General features: G+C 34.7%; 1 protein-coding gene across 1 annotated transcript in view; it reads left to right on the top strand.

Annotated features, from left to right (window-relative positions):
- Window positions 1-13,392, top strand: part of CELF4 (CUGBP Elav-like family member 4) — a 1,552,143-nt gene that overhangs the window by 911,530 nt on the left and 627,221 nt on the right.

The raw sequence follows: 13,392 nt of genomic DNA, 5'->3' as shown, positions 1-13,392 counted from the left end.
AAGGTACTAATAACATTACAACAAAAGTAGTTTTCTGTCAAGTCACAAATGAACTATAAGGGGTAGATTTAACAAATGGCGGGCGGACACCAATAAATGCCGACAGCATACGCTATCGGCATGTATCATTGTACAAACATTTCTTGTGAAATGCTTGTACAATGCCGCACCCTGCACATTCGGGGCCAATTATGCGCTAGCAGGGGGTGTCTATTATTCAGATCAGGTCGGACCGGGATGATTGCAGTCCGCTAACTCAGAGGTGGCAGACGGGTTAAGGAGCAGCGGCCTTACGCTGTTTCTTGACTCCTGGTTCCGGCGAGCCGAAAGACTCAGGTGGAATCAGCAGCATACTCTGCTTAATAAAACGGACCCTAAGTGTGTACCTCTCTGGTTTATATAGCGTTCACTGCTCTGTGTTTCATGCAGAACAGGGTTTTCTATTTACTAAGAAGACACCTTTTCATTAATAGTGTGTTCAAAATTATTATTTAATTAACGGTTCTTTGTGGCACTTTTGATTACCCTGGGTGTCAAACAGCTATGTGAAAGACATAAGCCACCTCAGATCTGTTCTCCTCACTGTGACTTAACTAGATGGAGGGTTAATAAGTAGTGTCATAGTCTGCCCAGCCTTTTGATGTTGAACAAGTTGAAATAGTCTCTGATGCCTGTGACTTGTGTAATATATTGAGTTTTAGAAAAGTCTACATACACTTTCACCTCTGACGATGAACAACAAACTCAGAAATGAGTCTGTGATATTTCCCTCTTTAATTAGACTTACTGCTCAGATACAGTCATCTGTGATTGAGGTCCACTGGGTATCAACTCAGACAAATTAAAAAAAAAAAAAAGACCAAATCTTACTAATATAGTGGAAATGAGTAATTAACAAAAAAAAAAGGATTACTTTTTTTGTCTTCACTAATAACAGCAGTTGGTGGAAAAATTAATTAATTTCAGGCATTTTTAATCTCTCTCTTTTTTTTGGGACACGGCTATAAAACAAAACATTGCACAAAAGTTCAAACACGAAGCGGATAGAAGACCTGACTAATAAGTATTATGTTCCATTCTATGGACTCGCAGTCAATAAACATTAGGTACATTTCATGAATGAGAAAATGGATTTATTAAAAAATCTTATCTGGAGGGTTTGAATTTCAATAGGTTCTGAATTTGCATATTTTAACAATAACCTCCCATCATTCTGTCTGATATATGCTCAGTTGGCCACACAGATCACTTTATCTTGAATAGATTATGATCGGTTTAATAAACCTTCTATAATATTCAGGTATAACAATAGTACTTGATGGTATAAAGGCAGCATTAATGTTCTTTTATTCTGGGAAAAAAGGCATTGCTAACTAGTGATTAACTTCATATCTCCATACTTTCTGTGCAGAATATGTGATTAAAGAGTCTGTGTTCTACTTTCTCAATCTTATGTTAGCTTGTTATACCTGAGCGTTAGATCTGCTCTCTTTTTAAATGAAAAGGAACCGCTATGGTCTAGAGCAGTATATTATTCACTTTCTCAAACATTAATTGTCTATGTATTTATAAGAATATTTCAAATAAGCCTTGAATAGTACAAAATAAATGTTGAAAATTAATTAAATACCGGAACCTAACATGAATAAGGATTTTACTGTAAATCCAAAAGGTTTGTGTATTGTTACGGTAGTTTTAATAATATTTTAAATTTAATTAAACAGCAGCCCTGTCTACAACAATGCTTGTAACAATGTATATATATATATATATATATATATATACATATATATATATATATATATATATATATATATATATATATATATATGTGTGTGTGTGTGTGTGTAATGCACACTAGCCTACCTTAGTTTAACTGCTATTCTATCTGAATCATGAAAGTTACATTTTGAATACTTTGCCCCTTTAATGGGATACTAAACTTAAAATCTTTATTTCATGATTTATTGCCTATTATAATTTTTTCTTCATTCTTTTTGGTATGTTTATTTGAATAAGCAGGAATGTAAGCATAGGAGCCAGCCCATTTTTTAATCAGCATCCTGGATAGTGCTTGCTGATTGGTGGCTACATTTAGCCACCAATCTAATCAACAAGTGCTACCCAGGTATTGAACCAATAATTGTCCAACTCATAAACTTTACATTCCTACTTTTCAAATAAAGATACCAGGAGAAAAATGAAAAATTGATAATAGGAGTAAATTAGAAAGTTGCTTAAAATTGCATGCTCTACCTGAATCATCAAAGAAAAAAAATGGGTTTAGTATCCCTTTAGATACTTCACCACATAGGGGATACCACATTAGCTTTTTCAGTGCAAGCCTCTTTGCTTCATAAAAATCTATGTGGCAGCCAGTGGCAGTTCTATGGGGTTGATTTTTTCACTCAAACAATATTTAAGTACCCCCAAACTTCAACGGTGCATCTGCTCTGAATTCAATGGCTTTTTCACATGTCCAGTGCTCTTCTCAGGAGAAGAAAATTGAGATAAATGGGTATAGAATGGGATTGAAGTGAAAAAAGGCTGCAATAAATATTAGAAAAAGTTATAGTAAAGACATTGGTGACCAAGGACTCATCATCCTGCTTCATACTCAAATACAGTCAACTGGAGATGCTATTTATTATAGTAAGAACAAATGTATTCAGGTTATAGAATAACTAGGAGTGAAATGAGGCAGAGGGATGCTGTGGTCTGGGATAATTTTCTCCAGAATTACTAAAAGTTTAGTCTGTGTTGTCAGCGGGAGTAAATCCTAGTCCAACACAGGTGAATTAATTACAACTCTGTATATTTGTAGGTATGTTGTAATCGACCTGAACAAACCTATAAATAAAACCCCTGGAATCTATCTTCATATTATACATCCATATTGTAGGGAGGAATGCACTTGCGTTAGAGGGTTATATCATCACAGTGTTGCAATATCCTTTACAAGGCACCAGTTTTGGATTCTTATTATGTTTGTATCAAAACATTTTTTCTTTATCTTTATATGCATATTTTTTTAGTAATACTTAGGAAACACATATTTATCTAAATAAATAATGTTATCCAAATCAAGCAAATAAAGTCATCAGTCAAACGTAACTATATCTATTCCTATAAATTCATCTTTAGTCACGTCCAATTTTTTTTTATAGTGTTTAAAGTAATTATTAAGGTTTTATCCTATGGAGTTTATTTCCATATATTTACCTTTGAATATGATTTGTATTTGTTTTTTTGTTTTTTTAGCAGCATAATGTCCCACATAATTGGTAATAATGTTGTCTATGTATCAATGCTAAAGTGACCCATTATTGGCTGAGGCCTGTGTAATGCGAGTACAATTTGCATATCTCTGTGGGAACTAATTGGACATTATTCTATTTCATATGCATTTTACAAAAGCGAGATAAGGCCAAGCTTTCCTAGAAAGCCTGTGGGTAAAGTGTCAGAGTAATAAATATAGTACATGTATTCTTTTTGACTGTTGGATAGTGTATATATATGGTTCCAAATTTGTCATCTGACATTTTATTACTGGGTATCGTTAAATATATATATATATATGTATTCCTTGTGTAGAGTCAGAATTTACTGTGAGGGTTTTATAGTAGAAAATACTGCAAAGCAAACCTCAGTTGGAAAAAGTGAGATTTTTTTTTTAAAGCAATAAAACAACTTCAAATATATTATATATATAGTTAACCCCTCGGCTGCCAAAGAGACAATGCTTGCAAAGAATTGCAGTTGTCTATGGCAGCCAATGGGTTAAATGCACTGTTTTTAGAAGCTGGTCTAAAGGGTTTTTATGCTTTTATTTTGCCTTTTCTTTCAGAAAAAAATGTTTTTTTTATTTTATTACGTTATGACAAATAATTTTGGCTGCTGGCATTTCCACTGTAACTAAAAAAATGGCATATTCTGTATACAATAATAAATAATTAGATAACATTAAATACATTGTGCTTTGAACAAATAGCCTTTCTACTCTGCCAATCCAAAGAGAAGCAGCGGACAAGTGGGTACCCTTTAATTGTCATGCCCATGAACTGGGATTTGTCAATGTCCTTATTTTGGCATTCAAATGAGACCAAATATTCCTCTTGGCATTGTTTTGCCATTCAAATGTTTCTATAGAATAAATATTAGCATCTGAATTTTAATTCAAATGAGCTTTGCATTAAAATCAACAACATTGGAATGATAAGTTTAGTATAATTGATTGCTTCATTTAAATAAAAATGCAAAATTAATATAGAATATGAGTAAAAACTTGAAGGCAAATAGTATTTTTGACACTCTTCACCTATCCTCAGACCATATAAATGGATTACCTACTTGTGAGATTTAAAGGGATATGAAACCCAAATATTTTCTTTCATGATTCAGATAGATCATGCGATTTTAAGCAACTTTCTATTTTACTATGATTATCAATTTTTATTCGTTCTCTTGGAATCTTTATTTGAAAAAGCATGAATGTAAGCTTATGAGTTGGCCCATTTTTGTTTCAGTGCCCTAGGTAGTGCTTGCTGATTGGTGGCTGCTTTTCATAACTCCAGCTTTAGGCTAAATTCTCAGTGTCCCATGTGTGGTAGCTAGGCCTCTGCATTCTGTGTTACTGTTTATAGTCTTGACTCTAGCTCTGACTATATTATTTGGGCTTTTACTTAAAATTAAGAAAAAATAGTAATGGTGGAAATAAGGCTGAGGTAACTGTAAAGAGATATTATCCGACTAAACTTGCTCCTCCGATAACTGGAGACATAGATACAATAAAGCCATTTGCTTCCTATGGGAGTGTTTGAAGCAACAAACCTCAAGGCCTTGCGTTTCAGCTGTCTGACATTGTATAGGTTAATGCAATTACCAAAATGTAGGCCAAAAATGTTACCAACTAATGTTAGATTTCTTGAAGGAAAAAATGTAAAATCCCTGCAGAACACACTTGAAGAATGAGTATTATTATGTTCTGTCTTTGCACTTAGAGCAAGTTTTAGTAAAAATGGCAAACCAGTTGCAGATATAGAAATTACATTTTTTTCTGGAGACATTTTTCATATTTTCATTTATATCTAATGAACAAAAATGATCGGGCGAAGTAAACGATAAACTAGAGACATAACTAGAAACCACAGGGCCCAGGTGCAAGAATCTAAGAAGCCCTTCCCCCCCAAAACAAAGGTGAATTTGATACATATATTTTTTTTAAAAATAATAATAATTTAACACAGAAAAAAAATGTGAATCAGATTACGTCTGCAGAAGGAGGTACCCAGTGCCCACAGTCTGTGAGATGTTCTGACCCCCTATTAGACATGTGCATGGCGAAAAAAATTTGGTTTGGTTCAGTTCGGATAGATTCGGAATTTTTCGAAGTTCGGTTCAGATCGATTAGAATTCGGAAAATTCTGAATCGATTCGTTTCAGATTCGTTTCGGATTCATTCGGATTCGAAGAAATTCGGCTCGGTTCGGTTCGATTTGGTTCGATTCGGTTCGGAAATTCGGCATTTCGGTAAGTGTTAGGTGGGATTAGACTAGTATTATACTGTATATTAGGTGTTAACCTAACATACTGTACAATACTAGTGTAATCCAATGGCCATCCCAAATTTACGAATCGATTCAAACTAATTCTGTTAGATTCGGAAAATTCGGCCGAATTTTAATTCGGAAATTCGGTTCGATCCGAATCGCTGAATTTGCCTAATTTTCCAAATTTCCGAATCGAAACGAAACGAATCGCACATATCTACCCCCTATTACTGTATACAGTGACACTGTTTAACCCACCAGTACTGTATATAGTGTGTAGTCTGTAATCTGCCGGTGAGATGGCTGGCCTGACCCTACCCGCCCCAGTACTTTATAAAGTGACCACAGTAGTCTGTGACATGGTAGAGTTGTACTGTATAGTGACACTGTTTACCCCCACCCCCCCCTTGCTGTAGTAGAAAGGTCTGTAATTTGCTGGTTTCACAAACATACACACACACACATACATGCATAAATACACACACAGTCACATACATACATGCATAAATACACACACAGTCACATACATACATGCATAAATACACTCACAGTCACATACATACATACACACACATACACACACATACATGCATAAATACACACACAGTCACATACATACATACACACACATACATGCATAAATACACACACAGTCACATACACACATACACACACATACATGCATAAATACACACACAGTCACATACACACATACACACACATACATGCATAAATACACACAGTCACATCCACACATACATGCATAAATACACACACAGTCACATACATAAATACACACACGGTCATATACACACATACATGCATAAATACACACACACATACACACATACACACACATACATGCATAAATACACACACAGTCACATACACACATACACACACATACATGCATAAATACACAGTCACATACATACATACACACATACATGCATAAATACACACACACACATACATGCATAAATACACACACACACACATACATAAATACACACACAGTCACATACATAAATACACACACAGTCACATACACACATACATGCATAAATACATACACACATACATGCATAAATACACACACAGTCACATACATACATACATACACAGTCACATACATACATACACACATAAATGCCTAAATACACACACACATACATACACACATACATGCATAAATACATACACACATACATGCATAAATACACACACAGTCACATACATACATACATACATACACAGTCACATACATACATACATACACACATAAATGCCTAAATACACACACACATACATACACACATACATGCATAAATACACACACAGTCACATACATACATACTCACATAAATGCCTAAATACACACACACATACATGCATAAATACACACACAGTCACATACATACATACACACATAAATTCCTAAATACACACATACATACATACACACATACATGCATAAATACACACACAGTCACATACATACATACTCACATAAATGCCTAAATACACACACACATACATACACACATACATGCATAAATACACACACACACACATAAACACCAATGAGTAAAACAGAAACACTATCCCCTGTAGTCAGAGACAGAGACACTAGTGAAGCATCACGTCACACTCACATGATATCAGTGCAGGCAGTGGCAGGTCAACGTTTTCTATTGAAGAAAAATAAATGTTTTTGTTTTTTTTAAGCTGGGCCCCCACCCTCGGGGGTCCGGTAGCAGTTGCGACCTCTGCACCCCCTGTAGTTCCGTCCCTGCATGAAACATGAGGACTAAATTAAGGTGGTTTGTCTGCTGTGCTACCAAATAATTGGCCATATGCATTATTCTGTCTTTTGTGTATGTACTATAAATATTTTACATTCTAATTTTCTTCACAGACGGGAAAATATTCTATGTAGTTTTAAATAGATATTTATATATATATCTATCTATCTATCTATCTATCTATATATACTGTATATAAATTTCCAGCAAATAGCACTCTCACAAACTCAATTCCTCAGTACCAGGGTGCAGCAACAACAAATACATTTCAATATAAAGGCAAATGCACTCTCTGGGTTTAAATCATTTTGATTTATTGCGTGTAAATGTTTTCGGGGCACATTTAATTCCCCCCCCCCAGGAAGATTTCTAAGGATGCACATGGTCACATAACTAATTTATCTGTTCATTTCCAAATCAACAAGAGAACTTGATCTACACATATGTTTATAAAGATATATACAGTACGCAGACCTTGCAAGTAATAAATCCAATAATTGATGAGATAAATAAACCAGGTTTAGTTTAGACTCAAATTTAATTTTAAGTGAACTGAAAGTCTAAATAAAATTTTTATGATTCAGGTGGAGTTCGTACTTTTAAGATTCTTTGCAATTTACATTTATAAATAAATGTACTTTATTTATAAGTTCGGTACCCTTTGTTGAAAAGCAGGTAGGTAGGCTGAGTAGCAGAAATATACTACTGGGAGCAAGCTGCTGATTGGTGGCTACACACACACACACATGCATCTTGCAATTGGCTCAGCAGATGTGTTCATCCAGTTGCTAATTGCCTAGTGCAATTATAAAATACTCTAACACACTAGAGAATTTTGGTCTTACGCTTTCTAACCCTTTACTTAAGCACAGTAAAAAGGAAAATATATCTTCAGGATTCATTTTGTCTATTTGTCCTTAAAAGGACACAAAACCCAAACTTTTTTTTATTTCATGATTCAGATAGAGAATACAATTTTTAATGTGCACGTGCCTGAAGCACTGCATGAAAGGAAATAGTGCTGCCATCTAGTTCTCCTGCTAATTTATAACATTAGCACTACATGACAGGAAATAGTGCTGCCATCTAGTGCTCTTGCTAATGTATAACATTAGCACTACATGACAGGAAATAGTGCTGCCATCTAGTGCTCTTGCTAATGTATAACATTAGTATTACATGCCAGGAAATAGTGCTGCCATCTAGTGCTCTTGCTAATGTATAACATTAGTACTACATGCCAGGAAATAGTGCTGCCATCTAGTGCTCTTGCTAATGTATAACATTAGCACTACATGACAGGAAATAGTGCTGCTATCTAGTGCTCTTGCTAATGTATAACATTAGTACTACATGACAGGAAATAGTGCTGCCATCTAGTGCTCTTGCTAATGTATAACATTAGTACTACATGACAGGAAATAGTGCTGCCATCTAGTGCTCTTGCTAATGTATAACATTAGTACTACATGACAGGAAATAGTGCTGCCATCTAGTGCTCTTGCTAATGTATAACATTAGTACTACATGACAGGAAATAGTGCTGCCCTCTAGTGCTCTTGCTAATGTATAACATTAGCACTACATGACAGGAAATAGTGCTGCCATCTAGTGCTCTTGCTAATGTATAACATTAGTACTACATGACAGGAAATAGTGCTGACATTTAGTGCTCTTGTTAATGTATAACATTAGTACTACATGACAGGAAATAGTGCTGCCATCTAGTGCTCTTGCAAATGTATAACATTAGTACTACATGACAGGAAATAGTGCTGCCATCTAGTGCTGTTGCTAATGTATAACATTAGTACTACATGGCAGGAAATAGTGCTGCCATCTAGTGCTCTTGCTAATGTATAACATTAGTACTACATGACAGGAAATAGTGCTGCCATCTAGTGCTCTTGCTAATGTATAACATTAGTATTACATGGCAGGAAATAGTGCTGCCATCTAGTGCTCTTGCTGATGTATAACATTAGTACTACATGACAGGAAATAGTGCTGCCCTCTAGTGCTCTTGATAATGTATAACATTAGCACTACACAACAGGAAATAGTGCTGCCATCTAGTGCTCTTGCTAATGTATAACATTAGTACTACATGACAGGAAATAGTGCTGCCATCTAGTGCTCTTGCTAATGTATAACATTAGTACTACATGACAGGAAATAGTGCTGCCATCTAGTGCTCTTGCTAATGTATAACATTAGTACTACATGAAAGGAAACAGTGCTGAGATCTAGTGCTCTTGCTAATGTATAACATTAACACTACACAACAGGAAATAGTGCTGCCATCTAGTGCTCTTGCTAATGTATAACATTAGTACTACATGACAGGAAATAGTGCTGCCATCTATTGCTCTTGCTAATGTATAACATTAGTACTACATGACAGGAAACAGTGCTGACATCTAGTGCTCTTGCTAATGTATAACATTAGCACTACACAACAGGAAATAGTGCTGCCATCTATTGCTCTTGCTAATGTATAACATTAGTACTACATGGCAGGACATAGTGCTGCCATCTAGTTCTCCTGCTAATGTATAACATTAGTACTACATGACAGGAAACAGTGCTGACATCTAGTGCTCTTGCTAATGTATAACATTAGCACTACACAACAGGAAATAGTGCTGCCATCTAGTGCTCTTGCTAATGTATAACATTAGTACTACATGACAGGAAATAGTGCTGCCATCTAGTGCTCTTGCTAATGTATAACATTAGTACTACACAACAGGAAATAGTGCTGCCATCTAGTGCTCTTGCTAATGTATAACATTAGCACTACACAACAGGAAATAGTGCTGCCATCTAGTGCTCTTGCTAATGTATAACATTAGTACTACATGACAGGAAATAGTGCTGCCATCTAGTGCTCTTACTAATGTATAACATTAGTACTACATGATAGGAAATAGTGCTGCCATCTAGTGCTCTTGCTAATGTATAACATTAGTACTACATGACAGGAAATAGTGCTGCCATCTAGTGCTCTTGCTAACGTATAACATTAGTACTACATGACAGGAAATAGTGCTGCCATCTAGTGCTCTTGCTAATGTATAACATTAGTACTACATGACAGGAAATAGTGCTGCCATCTAGTGCTCTTGCTAATGTATAACATTGTTTCAAAACTGCTGCCATATAGTGCTACAGACACAAGAAAATGAAGAAAACAAAAGTAAATTGTAAAGTTGTTTAAAATGTTATGTTCTATCTGAATCATGAAAGAAAACATATGGGTTTTATGTCCCTTTAAATGTGACTTTCCCTTAAATGTAATTCAGCTTTTGCATTCTTTCAAGAGAGACCGTGAGCTTTTAACATGGTACATATATTGCTTGATCAGTGCAGGAATTAAATTATATCTAGAAAAAGAGTTAAGATAAGCATATTCAAGAGTATTTTCAAGGAGTGTATACCTGGACTGCATACAGTGCAAACTATGCTACAAACATTAACTGTTTAAAATACTTCTGACACCATAATTTTGTCTGCAGACTTGTTGTAAACCCAGAAAAATACTGAACATATAAATATTGCCTTTAAATATTTTTTAAGTGCCTTAGGTAGCAAAAGTTCTTTCTTCTTTTTTCAGCTTCAAAAAGCTGAAAAAAGAGACGTATTTCTTATCTTCCCAAATTCCCACAATATGCTTAATTCATTAAAAGCAGTTCAGAGCTGAGCTTGCGTGGCCAAAGAGAATACGAGAGGTGAAATGAATAATTGAAAGTTATTGACCTTCCATAACCTGGTATTATTGACCATAAATGATTTAGTTTTAAGTAAACCACGGAGGGCAAGTTAAGTGACCTAAATCTGGTAATGCCAGCCCATTCAATTATAAGCTAACTTATTTCCGGCTGTTCAATATGGCAGCCCCAGTATATAGTACAGGATGGATAGCATCAATTGTATAATGCAACTTGCTTTTTTTTACTACACTTTAATATACCTGACAAACCTGAATTAATGTATGGAGCATGATGCAAGTGTTGCATTGCGCAATGATTTCACTTTATTTTACGTTCAGGACACAGATGTGGAAAATAGCTGAGATAGATTTATCAAGAAACTAATACATTTTTAGTAAGCAACTAGGCAGCTGCCTAGGGACTATCACTAAAGGATAGCTCTGGGGCTTCAATTCCAGAATGTTTTATTTATTTTTATTTTTGTTTTACAGTAAAAATGCTCCACTTGGCAGTTGTGAATAGGATGAATGTTAACATTGAAATATTTCATTATAACCCTTAAATAGAAAAGTAAAATGTGTTTTGCATTCAAATGCTGAGTGCCATAAATGTACACTGACATATTTGAGTATTAACATTTGAATACAAATATTTGAAATTTGAATGTTACATTTGATATTTGAATGTTACTTTGATAATGTGAAAGTTAACATCTGTTCTCGATGAGTAAAAGGTAGACTTCCGAATCCTTCAAACGAATATTCAGGGAATCTAGTTTCCTGGAATATTCATTGGCTAACCCAGTGGTTCTCAACCTAAGAAACCTCAAGGCCCGGTGAGTTTTAGCCGGACCTGTCCAGGGCCCAGTAAGCATCGGGAGTGGGTTGGAGTAGGTTCGGAAGAAATCTATATTAATATATATATATATATTTATATAAGATATATATATATATATATATATATATATATACATATACATATATAACTAAATCTATATATATTTTTATATATCTCTATCTATCTATATAATGTATGTGTGTATATATATATATATATATTTATAGATATATATGGTTTACAGTGGTTTAATTATGTAATAATTAATTTGTGTCAGTGGATCCATATAAATATCCCACTGACACCAATGAATTATCATATAATTAACCCACTGTAAACTATATATATATATATATATATATATATATATAACACATTTATATGGATCCCACTGACATCACTGAATTATCATATAATTATAATATATATATATATATATATACATTACAGTGGGTTCATTATATGATAATTCATTGGTGTCAGCGGGATCTATATATATATATATATATATATATATATACAGTCTACACATATACATTGGTGTCCAGTGGCCCGCTCACAGTGGCACTCTGACAGGCCCATCCGAAATATCGGAAATATGTAAAGGCAGGTCTGTCAGAGCAAGTGTCTGGAGGCTATGTCGGGTCACGGCCCACCAGCAGGGCTGTCGCGGCCCGACAGTGGGCCGCGGCCCGGCTGTTGAGAAACACTGGGCTAAACTATTCACTATTTATTTTTTCATTTTCTTTAAATTTCGTTGGTGCGTTCTTTCAAATATTCATTTTGTTTTCACAAAACGAATATCCATTTTTCATGAAGAATTTGCATTTGTAACAAAACAAATGCACATCTCTAACAAACGCTGCAGTAGCAAACAGTGCTTTTGCCCTTCAGAGGATCATGGGAAAAGGAATCTGGGGTCTGAGTGACGCCTGTGGATGAGAAATGGGGGCGGAATTACAGATGTCAGTGTGCTGAGATGGACGGAAAGAATATTCACCTAAGAATTTCTTAAATCAAAAGATTCATTACTTTAACAACTGATGTGATGTTAATTAAAACCCAGTTTGCAAACAAAACACTAATATTTCCTCTTAAAGACACACACCATGATTTATAATTATGAGATTATACAAGCAATAACAAATAAGGAATACGCATTAAAATAATGAGATTAATTCAGGCAGCACGTTGTGCTTTATAATTACAAGATTACTGCAAGATATAGCAAACAGAACCAGTTTCTCCAAGTGTTACTATATAGTTTAATGAAAATAAAAAAAAGTTGTAATCTAAACCTAAGATGCAAATTATCTTGAAAAAAAATCTTGTAAAGCAAGTGGAGTCCATTCTCAAGTTTACATTTAAGTCCTTGTTCACAGTGGGAAACACCTTTCAATCTCTGGTCTGATATAATCTATCTATCTATCTATCTATCTATCTATCTATAATCTATCTATTTATCGATCGATCTATCATCTTTATATC

The sequence above is a fragment of the Bombina bombina genome, chromosome 2 (genome assembly GCF_027579735.1).
Source record: "Bombina bombina isolate aBomBom1 chromosome 2, aBomBom1.pri, whole genome shotgun sequence".
NCBI lineage: Eukaryota > Metazoa > Chordata > Amphibia > Anura > Bombinatoridae > Bombina > Bombina bombina.
Note: the sequence above shows the minus strand (reverse complement) of the source record. Positions and strands in the feature narration are given on the sequence as shown.